Here is an 18,465-nt window from a genome sequence, read left to right on the forward strand (position 1 = left end):
AAGATACCCAGAAGGGCTGGCTGAAGCATTTAAATTATTCCTGATCTTAATCTTTTAACTGTTCCCTAGCATTGCCGTGGAGCATTATCAGCACAGAATGCAGATGCTGATGAAAAAGTCTACTTACATCTCCATCCACTTTCTCTCTCACTCCCTGAATGATCACACCAAAGGAGATCGCTGTGCCTCTAGAGCAGTGTTTCCCAACCTTGGGCCTCCAGCTGTTTTTGAACTACAATTCCCATCATCCCTGACCACTGGTCTTGCTAGCTAGGGATGATGGGAGTTGTAGTCCAAAAACAGCTGGAGGCCCAAGGTTGGGAAACACTGCTCTAGAGCCCTAGTGCCCAAGGAGCCAGCAGAGGGAGGTGTCACAATGAAGGGCGTGTCACAAGGACCTCCGCAACCTAGCAACCACCAGCACTCAACTGACTCTCAACTGACACTACTAAGTTTGCTTATAGGGCTTTTAATCCACATTCAGGCGAACTTTCCTGGGTAGAGCATTCCACAGACGGGGAGCCACTGCAGAGCAGGCCAGTTCTTGTGTTGCCACCCTCCAGATCTCTTGAGGAGGAGACACACGAAGGAGGGCCTCAGAAGATGATCTCAGGGACCAGGTAGGTTCATATGAGAAGAGGCGGTTCTTGAGGTATTGCGATCCTGAGCCGTTCTTTCGGGGAAGCCATCATTTATAGTGATATCATAGTGCTATAAATGTATGGTGTGAAGGTGGCCTGTCTCATTTGGCAAAAGTCTTTTTCAACCTTCATTGAAAGCTTTCTGTTCTGTCACATTTACAATTCCTATTGAGCATAGCAGTGGGACTGCTGATGAATACAGTGGTACCTCGGGTTACAAACACTTCAGGTTACAGACTCTGCTAACCCGGAAGTAGTACCTTGGGTTAAGAACTTTACCTCAGGATGGGAACAGAAATCGTGCGGCGGTGGTGCGGCAGCAGTGGGAGGCCCCATTAGTTAAAGTGGTACCTCAGGTTAAGAACAATTTCAGGATAAGAACAGACCCCTGGGACGAATTAAGTTCTTAACCAGAAGTACCACTGTAGTCTAAAATTTCCTCCCTTAAATAGCCACTTTTAAATGTCCCTTAGTTTCACTTTCTGTGCAGGAGTGTCGAATGTTAATGATTTCACACACAGAGAGAGGGGGTTAATGTATAAAAAATGAAATTTGATTAACTTGGAACACATTTCCCTAGTACCATCCCACTGCCAGGAATAGAAAATTCACAATAATGAAGAATTGAGGAAAGCTAGTCAAGGGGCAATTAATGGGGCAATGCATCATAATCTGGCTGCTGTGAGCAAAAGGGCAGCATTTAGAAGCAGAAAATGTTTATTTAAGAACTAGTAGTGGCCAGTATGGTAGGTCACAGCCACCCTCCCAACACTGGCATTGGAACTTACCTGGGGTTCAGCTGTTCCATTTTTCTCTCTCCTCCTCTGTTTCCTTGGACCACATGGAAAGTGACACAGATTAGAATTAGAGTGTTTTCTTCATCTCCAGTGTGTAAACAGCCTTTGCTGTTCTTGTACATATTAACTTAAGCAAGAAGGATGTCTACACCTTTGGACTATTGCAATGGCAATTAGCCACTCATATTTGGAAGAAAAGGTTCATTGTCAGCATTGTGGTTTTTTATTTTCTTTTTGGAAATCCCTAGTACCAGCATTCTTCTGTCATCATGACCTTAGTCTTTATCACTTAATTGGAGACGTTCTACTACAGCCGACTGTTCCTAGACAACATCTCATTAATTCAGGCAACTAGTTACAACATCTGGTAAAGGCTGTCTCATCTTTGAGTGGAATTATTTTTCTTCCTCCAAATGGCTTTTTTTCACGCAGAAATGACTAAAACCAAACCTCAGTCCACTGGCAATAGGTACCCAACCTTTTTGATTTCCTAACAGTAACAATATCACCTGCTGATCATGAGAAACGGGATTTTACACGAACAGTGGTGAACTCTAACCCCCAGTTATTGGCATCTATTTGGCATCCCAAAGAGTGGTTGACTTAACCAGTGATGAGTTAGGAGTACCAACTCAGACAATCATTTCAGTAACATTTAAAAGAGAGCACACAATCACTAATATCTATATGAAACAAAAAAGGGATCCATTACCACAGCTTCCGTTAAAAATATGTGCACATAGGTGTTCATTTTTCAGGCAATGGAGAGTCTTTCCGGGGTCACTCGTTTGAATATGGCCAATAGCAGCCATTCCCTCAAAGCATTTGCCACCTAGTATGATGGGACAAAAGACAACAGAATGACAATGAAAAGTATTGGTCATATACCACTTTAAATGAGCCACCATGTAGATATTTCTCTTATTTGATCATTTAAGTATGTCCAGAACAGATGTTATTTTTATCTGTGCTTTAAAAATTGTACACTAAATATGTTTGTTTATATACTGTTTCAACTCCAGTTGAATCTATCTATCTGGTTGTCTGTCTGTCCATCTAAATGTATAAAAAGTGCTTAAATATACAGTGGTACCTCGGGTTACATACGCTTCAGGTTACACACTCTGCTAACCCAGAAATAGTGCTTCAGGTTGAGAACTTTGCTTCAGGATAAGAACAGATATCGGGCTCCGGCGGCGCGGCGGCAGCAGGAGGCCCCATTAGCTAAAGTGGTGCTTCAGGTTAAGAACAGTTTCAGGTTAAGAACAGACCTCTGGAACGAATTAAGTACTTAACTCAAGGTACCACTGTATACTGTTATTTATATAAAATACGTAAGTATTTAAAACCAGGATAATTAGAAATAGTGCAAATATTTTATATATATAGAGAGAGAGAGAGAGAGAGAGAGAGTATTTTATTAATTTGCAGTAAAATAATATAAATTTCAACAAAACCTGCAGAATGTTACAATGTTTTAGACAACGTAGTCTGCATTGTTCCACATGGAAAACCTGAAATCTTAGGAAAGATCAAACAAAACCCAAGTGCTTCTTAAAATACAGAAGTACTGTTCATTCAGTGCCATGTAGCTCTATTTTGTGACAGACAACAGGAAAATGTTTCTCCCTCTGGTGGCCAAAATCATAAAGAGAAAACATGACCTTTTCCCCTAATGGTATGGTTAAAAAAAAGGTAAAGGACCCCTGGACAGTTAAGTCCAATCAAAGATGACTATGGGGTTGTGGTGCTCATCTCGCTTTCAGGCCAAGGGAGCCAGCGTTTGTCCACAGACAGCTTTCCATGTCATGTGGCCAGCATGATTAAACCGTTTCTGGCACAATGGGACACTGTGATGGAAACCAGAGCACACAGAATTGCCATTTACCTTCCCTCCACAGTGGTACCTATTTATCTACGTGCACTGGCGTGCTTTCAAATTGCTAGGTTGGCAGGAGCTGGGACAGAGCAATGGGAGCTCACCTTGTTGCGGGGATTCAAACCGCCAACCTTCCAATCGGAAAGCCCAAGAAGCTCAGTGGTTTAGACCACAGCGCTACCTGCATCCCTACACTTTTTCCCTAATCGTATGTTCCATTTGACAAGATGGCTGGCAAATTCCAAATCACCCTCCTCCATCCCAGCTCACCTCTTGTAATTAAGTGATGCTCATTTCCTCAGCTGATGGGTCTTGGATATGGAGAACCACCTTCTTCTATGCTGTTTTGGTTAGTGATAGGTGTTGATTACGTTGTTGCCTTTAATGTTTTTATGAACTGCTTTGAATACCATATTTTTGCTTACTTTTACACTTGCTGCGGGTGCTGCTGCCTGCAAATAAGGCCAGCCACATATTTTAGAAATTATAAATCAATCAAGTTCCTAATCTACTCCCCCAAACATCCCAAAAAATTCCCCCGTCTCCATGCTTCTATAGAATAACATCAATGGTCTGTTCAAGCTGCTAGATTAAACAATACAATATTCTTTTTTGTATGCATGCAGGTGACTTTGATCAGGTTATTTTATTTTACCTTTTTAGCACAGTCCATGATTTAGATAGGGCTGTGTACATAGGAGAGCCTAAGTTACCAAAGCCGAGGAAAAGGATTAGCAATTGTGGCATGAAAGGAAATGAAAGTATCAAGGGAAGCTAATAGACGTAGCATTCAAACAAAAACAAGCACCAAAGAGAGGATCTGAGGAGCACTAAGTGAACATGCCTTGATTCCTCTGACTTTTACATTCCAAAATGCAAATACACGTAATTGTTTGCAAAAAGGAAAAAAGAAAACAACAATGGTTGTGCCCAGAATGAAACAAAAAAAAGAGAGACACAAAATGGAGATCACATGAATGAAACATCAAATGGGAATGTAAACAGTTTCAAACAGAATCTATTCTTTCTCTGTCACAGTGTGTAAATTTGGTTTGATTTCATCTCTTAAGCCATATGAGCTATAGCATCTTCCAGATGTTGTAGGACTACAATTCCCATCATCCTGGGCTATTGGCCATGCTCAGAAGCAGCTCACCAGGTAGGGCAGAGCCGCTACACTAGGCTGCCAGCAGGAGGGTTGCTGTTGCTTGCCAAAAGGGAGAGGTGGCACGGAAGTCAACATGGAGCAAATACACTGGTAAAGCCAATCCAACACTCTTTCTATTGTATTTGCACTATGCTGACCTCCCTACTGCCTCACACCTTCCCCCAGTGGCATAGCATGGGGGAGGTCACAGGGGCGGTCGCCCCAGGCACAAAAAATTTAGGGGGTGCAAAATTTTAACAGCCGGTGTTGCCTCAATACAGCTGCACGCTTCTGTCACTGGGGTCTGTTGAAAGCGACTTCTCCATGTGAACCAGGAAGTGACATCTCCAGACGACAGAACAACTCTTTTTTTCTTATCTCTGTGGCGCTGCGATCTCCTGGGTGATGTGGACGCCGTTAGGCAGTTGAATGTGCATGCATACTCCATCCGTTTCCCTCTCTCCCACATGGCCCCGGGCACTGGCAACCCGTGCTACACCACTGCCTTCCATTCTTCTTCCCAGTAAGTAACAGCAACCCACCTGCTGGGGAACTAGCATTAACAGCTGTGCCCCACCTGGCAAGCCACCTCTGGCTCTGATATATGGGGCCGGTGGGAGTCGGCGTCCAAAAACGTCTGGAGAGCACGCTGTTGGCTCCCCCTGCCTTACAGTATAAACTTTTTCCCATGCAGCATTAACACCTGAAGCTGCAGTGCAGATAAGGACATTAGCTTTCACTTTCAAAACTCTGCCCAAACTCCTGCCTGCCTGTGTTTAGAAACCTTGCCTTCTATTAAATTTAATCATTTCCCCCTGTGGCTTTAAATTGAGGGCATCTCCTGTTTAAATTCAATTACTTTCCCATTTAGATTCAATGCCGATAATAGTAATAATAATATTTTAACTTTGCATAAAAGTACCCTGATAAAAGTGAATGGGAAAAGTATGGCAGTGGAACAGAGTGGCTACTAAACAATGATATATGAATTTATTAATAAAAAGAGAAGCATTTATTGCAGCTTTTGTGAAGATTTAAGTCCTTCCTATTAATAAAGGGAGTGAACCGTTGCTCACCGGGGCAAGACGCACTGCAATGCAACATAGGTAAGGGGTCATTCTTTCCCCCCTGGAAATCAATTATATTCGCTTAATGCATGCTGTTCTATAAAATCAGTATATTATTGCTGTGGCTTATTTTATGGATTGCTGTTATAAGATTAATTCAGATTTCAATAGAGGGAGCAAAATACATCAAATATGTTACCATTTTGAAGAAAAGTCTTAGCAGAGGGTGGGGTTTTCTGGGGGGAATGGGGAGGGATAACAAAAGTGCATGTCCAAAATATTCACTGTCTCTCTGTCTCTTTAAAAATTTCAAGGGGAATCCTTGGCCCCACCAGACTTTTTTGGGGGGTGGGGAGGCTTGTGGATATTTACTGCAACCTGTAATAAACTCAGTTAATTTATGTGCATTAGTGATGGTTTTGTACTGAACCATCCACACATTATATTGCGTTACTAATGGTTCTGCAATGCTTCCTCAACTTCACCGCATTATTACTGTCTGATGGGGTGGTCTTTTGCACAGCAAAATTATAGCACACTGCTTGGATATATACATACACACACACACACACACACACACACACACACACACATATATATATATATATATATATATATATACACAGTGGCACCTCGGGTTACAGACGCTTCAGGTTACAGATGCTTCAGGTTACAGACTCCGCTAACCCAGAGATAGTACCTCAGGTTAAGAACTTTGCTTCAGGATGAGAACAGAAATTGTGTGGCAGCAGCACGGCGGCAGTGGGAGGCCCCATTAGCTAAAGTGGTGCTTCAGGTTAAGAACAGTTTCAGGTTAAGAACAGAGTTCCGGAACGAATTAAGTTCTTAACCCGAGGTACCACTGTGTATGTATGTATGTGTATATATATATATATATATATGTAGGTTTTGGTGTCTTCGGGTGTCTTCCCGTGTAAGAGTTGGGGTGTCTAGGCGACGTTTCGACGAGGTCTCACTCGTCATCTTCAGGCTGGTGCTTTCGGCTTCTTGTTACTAGAACAGAGCAGGATCTCAGTGTTTGAGTTCCTATAAATACTGTTGAGGGGGTGTGGTGTATAGCCTCCAACGTTCTGGGCAGAGAGGAAGTTCCTAGGTTAATGTGCCAATATATATATATATATATATATATATATATATATATATATATATATATATATATATGCAAGCAGTATATAAATGTTCTAAATAAAATACAATTTTTAATAAGTGGGGCAAAAAAAGAAGACTGGAACATTTCCATATGAAAAGTTTCAGGATTTCAGCAAGAAGCTACAGGGAACGTACTGGGCAGAAACTAAACAATATGTCTGTCCCAAAATTGTTGCAGGCACTATCCCCATTGAAAGCCGGATTGCATATAACCACCATCCCAACATCACCATGAGCGAAAATTGTCACAAAAGCACAATTTTTAAAAAGGCACCTGTAAGGGCCCCTTATTTACAGAGGAACATAGCCTGGAAACAATTCATAACTTGGAAACAACAGTCTGTGGAAGGGTAAGAAACCTGTGGCTCTCCAGATCTTTCTGGACTACAGCTCCCATCAGCCCCAGTTAGCATAGCCAATGGTCAGGGGTGGTAGGTATAGCAAATATATTAAGAATGCAAGGTGAATCCGATTAAATGTTTACAGAATTCCAAATCATTTATGGTAGGGTTGCCATATTTCAAAAAATGAAAATCCGGACACAAAAGTTGTTGAGCTCCCCCCCCCACCCGCTATTTTTCTTTTTTGGGGGGGGGACACTGGCTACAATCCGTGACAGGATTAGAGGATTAGAGAGCAGTGCAAATCTGATTACTCAATACCATATTCATTTCCCCTGACATGTTGAAGACATGGATTGGATTAGATGGATCCAAGAGAGTAGTTCATGGGTTCTCTTCCATTCCCATTCTCGTGTTTTATTATAGACAACCATCATATATAAATAGTTGAAATTATTTGAAATTATGCTGGTGACTAGGAAAAAGAGATTTCCCTTTTTCATTTAAGACATAACAGAATTTCCGTAAGACAAAGGTGCTCACACTTCTTTTTTATTAAAAACAACAACACCAGATTTTCTTTTGTTTCACAAATCAATGCACTTACATGATTCATGTTTTCATAACAATATTCTTAGCTTTCTAATGCAACAGATTTTGTATTTTTTTAAAGCAAAGTTCTGTGTTGTGGTGGATGGTGTTGTGAGGCCACACCACTCATCTGACCTTCACACAGCTGAGCTTACAGGGCATGGGAGGGGGAGGAACACAGTGACAGTGAGGTCAGCATGGTGCAAACACAATGGGAAGAGTGCCTCATGGTCTCTGCCAGAACATTTGCACCATATCAGGCTTGCTGCCACCTCACCACTCCTCACTTTTTTATTGAGATTTACTTTACATATAACATATAACACAAAACACACAGTACAATACACCATTATACACTACAATATACTAAAAGACAGACCTACATAATATTGACATCATAATACAAAACTATACTATACATACTATACAATAAATTCTATTTACCTACCCCACAAGAACACACCCACAGTGATTTGACTTCCAACCCTTTTTATTGTACTGATTTATGTTTAATTGGCCTAATCCTAAAGGCATTTCTTTTTTGAAAAATCTCTTCACTCAGTTATTCTCCACTCTAATTTCATTATCTTTTCTCCATTTCCTAGATTCATTCAATATCTGTCAGGAGATCTACTTTCTCCATGCAGTTTTTAAGATCCAGGATATAGGAAAAAACATCTTTATGAGTCAATGGGAACGGCTGTGGAAACGGGATATGAAATTTATGGCATGCTACAATCTAAGAGAAAATGTAATGAAGATGCAGTACAGATTGTATCTGATCCCGGTCAGGTTGGCCAAAACGTATAAAAACTGCAGGGATGGATTTCGAAGATGTAACAACGGGGCAGGCACCTTCTTACACATGTGGTGGGAGTGCAAAGAGATAGGAAGATTCTGGGATACCATCTATAATGAACTTTTTAAAATGTTTAAATTTACATTTGGAAAAAACCCGGAATCTTTCTGAAGATTCCAAAATAGACCATTATTTATGTATGCAACTATGGTGGCAAGGATCTTAATTGCCCCAAATTGGAAAAGTAACAGCGTCCCCACAAAAACAGACTGGCTATCTAAAATAATTGAATACTTACATATCGCCAAAATAACAGGGAGAGTTAGAGGAAAAATTGTACAAAAGGTTAATAAGGAATGGATTATCTTTAAAGAATATCTTAAAACACCACTCCTCTCTGTCCCAGTATGCTGCAGTGACTCAGCCAGATGGACATCAGGTGAGTAGTTCAGCCCCATCCTGCTGTCCACTGCTATAAGTCACATATAATATTTCTCAGCTTTAGCCTCAGATCAAATTCAGAATTCATCCAGCTTCTAAATTTGGAAGAACAGAGAGCTGTGTGGAAAAGCAGAATGGAGCTTGCAAACCACCTGCGGTCCATTGAACACATTTTGAGAACCTCTTTGGCATAAAAGTAACCATCTGAACATTAGGATATCAGCTTAATTCATTGTTCCTCTAGTGAATCCACAGCAATGCTTACAGGGCCTTTTAAGAACTTGTACTAATTTTTACTTGCATATTGCATTTCATAATAACAACCAGAACCTGACTTTCCAAGATGTGTTTTTAGGGCAATTACTACAATTCTCCGGTGGTCACTTTACATTAGATTTCAAGCCTTATAAAACAACATGAGGTGTGCTATAATCACTCTGAAATATACAGCCTTTCATTTCCTATTGCCTAATTACGGAGGGCATTTCACAGAAGAGATACAATTACTAGACTGGTGTTTTTTATTATCTTTTACTAAACAGCAAAGAGGAAAAACTTCACATTCACAACAATATGAGCCAAGCCATTGCAAATGAATGCCTTTTATGAATCAGGAGGGGAACAAATGCCATATTGTTATAGATTTGAAGGGACACCCCCCCAACCCTAGAAATTAATAAATGGTAGGATTTTGATTATTTGGAGTATTGAAGGGAAGATTGGAGGCCAGTCGGAAAAATACAGGCTAAGTTTCCTTCCAAGCCGGTGTCTCACCTGGGATAGAGGCATTAACATGAAGAATGGTGTTGATGGTCCATCTGAGAGGAATCTTGGGCCTGGGAAGACAGAGGTTGCCATGGTGATGGGGTGTGTGTTTGAGATGGCAGGAAAAGAGAGCCTTTAGGGCAAGGTGTGCTGGGAAGAAGGAGGGGAGAACAAAGGGGCAGATCCATCTTGGGCAGGTTGGCTGAAGGCTAGCTAGTAGACATGCCTTTCAATCCAGTGCTGCACTGCTGTGGGGAACAAGTCTCTCTTGATATGACCATGCTGTAAATTCTGGACTCCTTCCATGCAGACTGAAGGTGGAAATATGTGAATAAATCATATTTCTTAAAGCTACAGCAGTCTCCGCCGCATCTTCAGCTCTCCAAAGGAACACAACTCCTGGGTGGTGCAACACAGTGCACTGCTCTCCCTTTCTCCCATTCTGAATTACAATAGTCCTTCAGACTAAGGACAGTGAATATTTGTCCATCACTTGGCTCTTAATCTCGCAATGGGTCTTTTGTTCTGTATTTCAGATTGCACACCAGACGACGTTGCAGATTCAAAGCATCATGTGTTGAAGTAAATAAAAATGTGCAGTGAAATGCCATATTTTTCTTTGTTTAAGACTAGGTTTTTTCCCTTAAAAATAATGCCCAGAATTAAGGGGGTGTCTTATACACATTGTGGCAAGGGTGTATTTTCTTAAATCTGAGTCCCCCCAAATAGGGGGCATTTTATACATGGGGGCATCTTATAGATGGAAAAATACTGTGTGTGTGTGTGTGTGTGTGTGGATGGATGGATGGGTGTGGGTGTACACACACACACACACATACAGAGAGAGAGAGATGTCCAAATGTCCAATATTTCTTTCAGACCATATAGGTATTTAAAAATACTGAATCATTCTCAGATATTTCAGTTGTTAAGCTACACATAGGTAAAGGTAAAGGGACCCCTGACCATTAGGTCCAGTCGTGACTGACTCTGGGGTTGCGGCACTCATCTCGCTTTATTGGCCGAGGGAGCCGGCGTACAGCTTCCGGGTCATGTGGCCAGCATGACTAAGCCGCTTCAGTTCATTTTAGGTGATGGAGCCCTTTCTCTTTTTGTCTATGTGCTTTTGCTAGGAAGAGCATTCATGTACCATTGTCAATGATGCAAGTCTCAAGTCAGCTAGGTAATTTAGATGCAAAAACCCCTTTAAAATATGCAGTAAAAAAAGAGTGAGAAAATGACTGTGCATTACAGTTGTATTACAGGAGCACAGGACCCCCTGCAGGGGTGTAAGTACCTTGAGAAGTACCCAATGATGCCAAGTTTTGATGTTGGCCCCGTATAGAATAACTGTTTGTCTTTCTTATAAATTATCATACTTAAAAGTATTTATGAAACTAAAGCTGCAATCCTAGCCCCACTGACCTTGGAGTAATCCCACTGAATTCAATAGAACTCACTTCTGAGTAGACATGGTCAGGATTGCAAATCAGAACCAGTGAAGGCGGTGAAGGTCCTGTGTGAGTGTCTGGAGGCTGTTGGAGGATGGATGGCGGATAACAGATTGAGGTTGAATCCTGACAAGACAGAAGTACTGCTTTTGGGGGACAGAAGGCGGGCAGGTGTGGAAGACTCCCTAGTCCTGAATGGGGTAACTGTGCCCCTGAAGGACCAGGTGTGCAGCCTGGGAGTCATTTTGGACTCACAGCTGTCCATGGAGGCGCAGTTCAATTCTCTGTCCAGGGCAGCTGTTTACCAGCTCCACCTCGTACGCAGGCTGAGACCCTATCTGCCCATGAACTGTCTTGCCAGAGTGGTGCATGCTCTGGTTATCTCCCGCTTGGACTACTGCAATGCGCTCTATGTGTGGCTACCTTTGAAGGTGACCCGAGAATGACAACTAATCCAGAATGCGGCAGCTAGACTGGTGACTGGGAGCAGCCTCCAAGACCACATAACACCGGGCTTGAAAGACCTACATTGGCTCCCAGTACATTTCCAAGCACAATTCAAAGTGATGGTGTTGACCTTTAAAGCCCTGAATGGCCTCGGTCCAGTATATCTGAAGGAGCGTCTCCATCCCCATTGTTCTACCCGGACACTGAGGTCCAGCGCCGAGGGCCTTCTGGCGGTTCCCTCACTGCGAGAAGCCAAGTTACAGGGAACTAGGCAGAGGGCCTTCTCAGTAGTGGCACCCGCCCTGTGGAACGCCCTCCCCCAGATGTCAAAGAGAACAACAACTACCAAACTTTTAGACAACATCTGAAGGCAGCCCTGTTTAGGGAAGCTTTTAATGTTTGATGCATTGCTGTATTTTAATATTGTGTTGGAAGCTGCCCAGAGTGGCTGGAGAAACCCAGCCAGATGGGCAGGGTATAAATAATAAATTATTATAATATTATTATTATATTCCATCTGTTTTCTTTGTTCCTTCTCATGATAGAGCAGTGCCTATGAAATGCTGTTACTCAGCTCCCCACCAGAAGTTGCTTGGTAGCCTCCTGCAGGAAAACCATACCTGAGGTCCGAAAATCAAGATGGGTGTTTACAAGTAAGCAATTTGGGGAAGGAATCATATAAGTAACGTGGGGGTTTTTAAATCCTTATAGAAAATGGTGTATTATTAGTTAAGTGAAAAGATAGTGCTATACCAGACACCATCTCTGAAGCAACTAAATTGGCAGAAAACCACTTTTTAGAGGAAATTGCTCAAGACATAAAAATACCACTGTGCCTCCAAAAATACACAACAGCAGCAAAGTACAGAAATATTCTCCAGAAATATAATTGAATCTCATTTTCTGAACACTATGGCACATACTGGGATTCTGCCTCCGTGTAATGTTCTGTATACATTACATATAAACATCTACCACTCAATAGCTCAATTCTACTTGTATTTAAGGCTTTACTTGCTGTGAAGGACCAGCTTCTGCTACACAAAAGCTACTTTGGAGAGGGGGAGGAAAACTTTCCAAAGGAAGTTTCACATAAATGTATTTCCCTCTACTGTGAATTTGCTCTTGATACAGCATCAATCACAGCCACCTCCTGAGTAAAATGCACAGGTACCAGAGAGTCCAGATCATCATGTTGCTGGAGGCATCTAAGCTGACAGTTTAAATGTAAGTAAAGAAGCTGAGCTATACTGTATAGCCAACAAGCTGCAGGAAAAGTCAGTACCAACGCTTCTTACTCTGCTTTCCTTCTTTATTTTACTACTGCTACAATCTGCTGAAAAGAGCACTAACAGATTACAGACTTGTTCCATCAGGGAGAATGAAAGTCTGCCTGGAACAGTGATGGGGAACCTGTGGTCTTCCAGTTGTTGCTGAATTACCCGTCTGTTGGCCATGGTGGCTGGAGCTTATGGAAGATGGAGTCAAGCCAGCAGGTTACCCATCTCTGAGAAAAAGAAGGCTCTTTTTATCACATGTGGTGGGAATGTAAGAAAGTGAAAAGCTTCTGGGAAATGATATATAATGAGATGAAAAAGATGTCAAAATATACATTATAAAAAAAAACCAAAAGCATTTTTACTTGGCATTGTAGGGGAGGATATTAACAGACAGGACAGTAAACTGTTTTTATGCAACAATGGCAGCAAGAATATTATTGGCACAAAAATGGAAACAAGAAGAATTACCTACGAAAGAAGAGTGGCAAATGAAATTAATGGATTATGCAGAATTAGATAAGATGACAGGAAGGATTCGAAACCTGCGGGACCAGAGATTCTTAGAGGACTGGAGTAAATATTTGAATTATTTGAAAAGCAATTGCAATAAACAGATTACGCTAGTAGGATTGCAAGAAGTTTTGTTAGGAGGACTATGTGGAATATTGCAGAGAAGACTATGGAGAGAGTTATTAGTTAAGGACAATTAAAAGTAATAAATTGAGAAATGTAGACTAAGTGATAAAGACTGAAAAATCTTCAGATGCGGTTGATGGAAGTCTAAAACACTGTATAAGATAAAAAATTATGTTAAATGATTGTTGAAAATGATATGTATGTGTATATAGATATATAGATATATATTTCCCCATCTCTGATCTATAATATGCAACAACTCCCAGAAAATGAGCACCATTAAACATCCTCATCTCTGACATATCTAGAACCATCTTCCGTTTACTGACTGCAGTCTATTTCAGATTTTTAAACATTGACCACTGTGCGACTAGTCTCATTTTTACAGCATAGAGATCCAGGAGAAATGTAGGAGTTTCCTTTATACCTATTATATTTTTTTCAGGCCGGTGTCCTAAACACGTACTGAGGCACAAGCCTCTTTCAAGAACTTAATTCTGAGAAGCATGCATAGGATTGTGCTGCCAGTGTCCTTTACTTCATCACACAGATCACATACAAACTGTTGCACCTATCCATGCTTCCTTTCTCTGAGTAGCAGATTTAACCAAGTCCAGAGCTTAGCCTGATCTGGAACCTCTTTATAGATGTGAGGTGAGTCGTGGAGCTTATTGTTTGCTATTGAGTCTTCATGCGTTGGGAATCCTAGGACAGCTCTCCCCACCAGCTATCAGCTCTACTGTCCCATTCTACTTCAGCAGAGGAGACTACGGCAGCACCATGGAGAGCTCCTAGAGAGCTACTTGCTCTAATATGTGTTAGAAATGAACCAAGGTCTTTTAAGACTCTGCCTTCAATTCACTTCTTCTAGGCTCCACCCCTTTTGAATCTCTCAAGGGGGCCAACCCTCTGGCCTGAAGATAGGCCTCTCTCCTGTATTCCACGGCCTCTCATGTGTTGCAATTTCTGCACCACTGGGCTGGGGAGAAAGCCTACAGTAAGGCACCCCAGAGGGTCCTAGCTCAGTTCCAACAGCTCTGGTGGCAGTAGGCTCCTGCCTGCCAACCATGGGCTCAGTGGTCCTTTGTCACCAAGATAAGGACCAATAATTTGGTCTGGTTCTTTAGTCAACAAAACTGTAGCCTCTGACATGTCTTCCTGGTCAATGCTGGATTCATCTGAACTCTGGTGTCACGGGGACACCTAGAACATTGTCTGTTTTTTTGAAAGTCAAGTGCGGGATTAATTTCCTATACAATTTTCTGACATCTTCACGAGTGAGAGGTGTTTGGCTAAAGATGGGGGAGAAATGTGTTCAGAATTGCATTTTCATGTGGATCTGCCTAATCTGCAGTTCCCAAACTAAAGGTGTATTTTAAATATGAATTGATTTTATAGTTGTAAACCACTTAGAAGCCATTTTTGCATATAAGTGGTTAATAACAATAATAAGAATAAGAATAAGAATACAGCTGTAATAGCACTTCTCTTAATTTCTCCAGCAAAAATAAATGGATACAGAATGGGGAAGTGCAAACAAAATTGCATATATTACTGAAAATGATGCACCAAATTAGGGGAAATTGATTGTAAAAATGCATATATCAGAAATGCACAAAAATACATGTAAATTTTCATGCAACCTTTTAATAATAAAATTCATGAACTGGTGCAGAAAAGGAGCAAACTGAGCTTAAGTTTGGAAAAGAAATATAAACTGAAAGAAACTAAAACAGACAGATTCATCCATTCTGAAGTTTCCCAAGACAGATTTATAGAGCTATATCTTGTCTGTGTGTGTTTTTTTCTGGGGGCAGTTAGGTGACTTACGATTCAAATGAATAATGAATAAAAATGTTTCTTAAAATCTAACTAAAGCATTTGTTTTATGTTCTCAAAAAGTGCATAGTTTCATATCCAGATTAGGATATCAGTATAGAGGCAAGTTTTTTCCTTAATACAGCACACACACACAGCCCTTGAAAGTTGCTGACAAACTTCAAGAAAAGGTGCCCTTTCCTGTTTGCTGTCAGACTGAGGTGATTCTGTCACTCTCTCCGTGCCTCAAGTGGTTTTGTCATGTCTGAGGCCGTTTTCCAGCTTCTTGAACATGACTTGGCTGTTCACGAAATGTAAAACCAACATCAACAATCAGTATCAACTTTAGCAAAGGAGCCTAGGGCTAACACATACGAAAACTGTAATCCCCCCTCCCACAATGAGAAGGGGAGGGGGAGGAACCGATACTCAGCCATTACCTAAGGGCTTTCATAGCCCTGGGCACTAACGGAATCCATATTTAGAGACTGCAGCCTAAACATTTTCCCCTTCAACGTTTCATCACTTACTTCACTGTCAGTCTTCCCTGGTGTAACATGACCAGGTAAATAAAGGATCCATCTTTAGACTGAACGCAAACAAGTCTTCAGTGCATGGGGGATTTATGTAGCCAAAATCAGACTCAAAGCTATCTTTGGCAACACACACACACACACAAAATTCTCTGCAGCTGTACAAAAGAATATCGGTCAAGCTTCACAGTGACCTGGATCTATCCAAGTTCCAGTGTCTGGGTTAATAGGCCATCTTTGAATTAGCCATGTGTGTGATGCATTTTGATTAAAGCCAGCACCATACCTTATTAGGCAAATATAATTGCCTGCTGTACACTTTTTCGATGTACAGTGGTACTTCGGGTTACATACGCTTCAGGTTACATACGCTTCAGGTTACAGACTCCGCTAACCCAGAAATATTACCTCGGGTTAAGAACTTTGCTTCAGGATGAGAACAGAAATTGTGCTCTGGCGGTGCGGCGGCAGCAGGAGGCCCCATTAGCTAAAGTGGTGCTTCAGGTTAAGAACAGTTTCAGGTTAAGAACGGACCTCCGGAACGAATTAAGTACTTAATCCGAGGTACCACTGTACAGTGTGGGCACCAGATACTCATGTAAGTGCTTTACAATAGGGGTGACTAACCTATGGGCTGGATTCATCAAGCCATTGGAAGCAGTGCTGTAGCATGGGGGAGCTGGGGGGCCGGGGCTGTACATTTTGTTGAGGGGCGCAACCAGGCGCCTCCACGACAGGTTCCCTCATCAGAGCCTGGCTGTGGTATGCAAGGGAGCTGGGGAAACAGCTTCCTCGTGCAGTGGCCCAACACCGCCAGTTGCAGCTCTTCTCCCAGGTCAAGCCTGACCTGGGACCGGGGCGGAGAGAAGAGAGTCGGCAGCAACATTGCCACCCACTTCTCTGGGCTGTGGCAAGCAAGGAAGCTGCTGAGGAAGCTTTCTCTTGCCTGGCCACAGCTCCACTCCTGGGTCAGATCCGACCTGGGAGCGTAGCAGTCTCCCTCCATGCTCCCATATCCTCAGGGGTTGCCCGTTGTGGCGGTTGCCCTCCTAGGTGTGTGACATCATACTAGTTTCATAAGGAAAGGGTTAACTAATTGTAAAATTACTAACCAATGGGAACCCAAGGGGCGGAGTTAACTGTGTATAAGGTTTAAGCACAGAGGTTTTTTTGGAGAGAGAGTTAGTGTGGTTGAGAAGACAGTCTGGAATTAGAAGAGATAAGTCTGTGGGTTGGGCTAGTCTGGTGTGAGAGAATTTGTTAAGAGGAGTCAGTCAAACAGTTGAGATAATCAGTCAGAAGGTATTAGGAAGGTATAAGCCAGTAAAGAAACTAAAGTTAAGATAATGACAGAAATATTATCTGAGAAACTATAAACTTGGGTTTTGTTGTTGTTGTTTTTTGTTCACTTTTAACAACTGTCTGGACTCAGTGTTTTACTAGAGAGTAACAGGTTGGTGGCAGCAGGGAAGCGAGCATAGCGGTGGCATAGGGATCAATGGACCGTTAAACGTCCGGGGACCCTGTGTGAGCGCCATACCCGTGCACCTACACTGGGCAGCAGTAGCATATGTTCCCATCGCTGCTTCCATCGCTGATTGGAAGTGGCCCACCAGCCCCTACAGCTTTATCTCTGCCAGGACTCTGGAGTCAGATTCCTGTTCTTCAGGACATGTTGAGGTCCTGCAGGGGTGGACCTTGGTAATATGGCTACCTGTGCGAGGCCAAAATTGGACACACATACCCCAGGCCTCGCTCCACTTTCCTAAAGCCAGGTAAGGGAGGTGCTGGACTTTGGGTAGGAGGCCCGAGGCTCTGGCAGGGGCCTAGAGTCCTCCCACCTCCTTCCCCAAACTAGGCAAATGCTAACTAGGCTTTGGGAAGGAGGCAGGAGGATTCCAGAATTCTGTCAGAGCCCTCACACCTCCTTCCCAAAGTCCAGTGCTTATTAGGCTTTGGGGAGGAGATGCCCCCTTGGCCCGTCAGCCCTGTGAGGGGGAACGGGTCACGCTGCCCTATATCTGCCTCCAGGGGCTCGGAGTTAGAGGTGGAACTGCAAGTAGGGTTGCCTCAGAATCAATTCCACAAGGCAAGCTTATGGTGCCAGTGTCTCTCCTGCCTGAGGTGAGGCTTTCTGATTAGGAAATGAAATATACTCGGAGTCGAGAGTGGATTTCATGCTTTTTATTCAGCTCATAGTGGTGAGGAGGAATGGAAGTTCCCCCCAGAATGTCTGCTTTCTATACCTTATTTACACAATGGGCCCCACGTGATTGGCTAATTCCGGTATTCTCCTGTAGGCCAATCAGGTTGCAGATTCACTTCCACCTGGAGCTGGATTGGGTGGCTCCTGTGGACCAATCAGACTGCTGCATTTTGGATCCTATTCAACTCAGTACATAACAGGAAGATTCCATTGCAGAGCCCCCAATACAACCAGAGTCTACTGCACTCTTTCAGTGAAGATGGAGCTTGGAGCTGGGGCAGAACTTCTAATTCTATACAGGGCTCAGTCCAAGGCTGACTGTTTCTGAAGGAATGTCAGAGTCCTGCTCTATATCATTGAGCCCTGGCAGTCAGTGCTCATAGCTGGACACTATCCCAATCTCAGTGCTGTGGTGCTGGGTGCTGAAACAGGTTGAAAAAGAGCTCGGCCTGCTCT

General features: G+C 42.6%; 1 long non-coding RNA gene across 1 annotated transcript; it reads left to right on the plus strand.

Annotated features, from left to right (window-relative positions):
- The first annotated feature begins 441 nt into the window (after window positions 1-441).
- LOC308584535 lies at window positions 442-15,250 on the plus strand. The gene is made up of 3 exons (XR_014006897.1): window positions 442-620; window positions 12,082-12,189; window positions 13,191-15,250. It is a non-coding gene; the product is annotated as an uncharacterized lncRNA (long non-coding RNA).
- The last annotated feature ends 3,215 nt before the right edge of the window (window positions 15,251-18,465 follow it).

Source organism: Podarcis bocagei (assembly GCF_964188305.1).
Source record: "Podarcis bocagei genome assembly, chromosome: 3".
Lineage (NCBI taxonomy): Eukaryota > Metazoa > Chordata > Lepidosauria > Squamata > Lacertidae > Podarcis > Podarcis bocagei.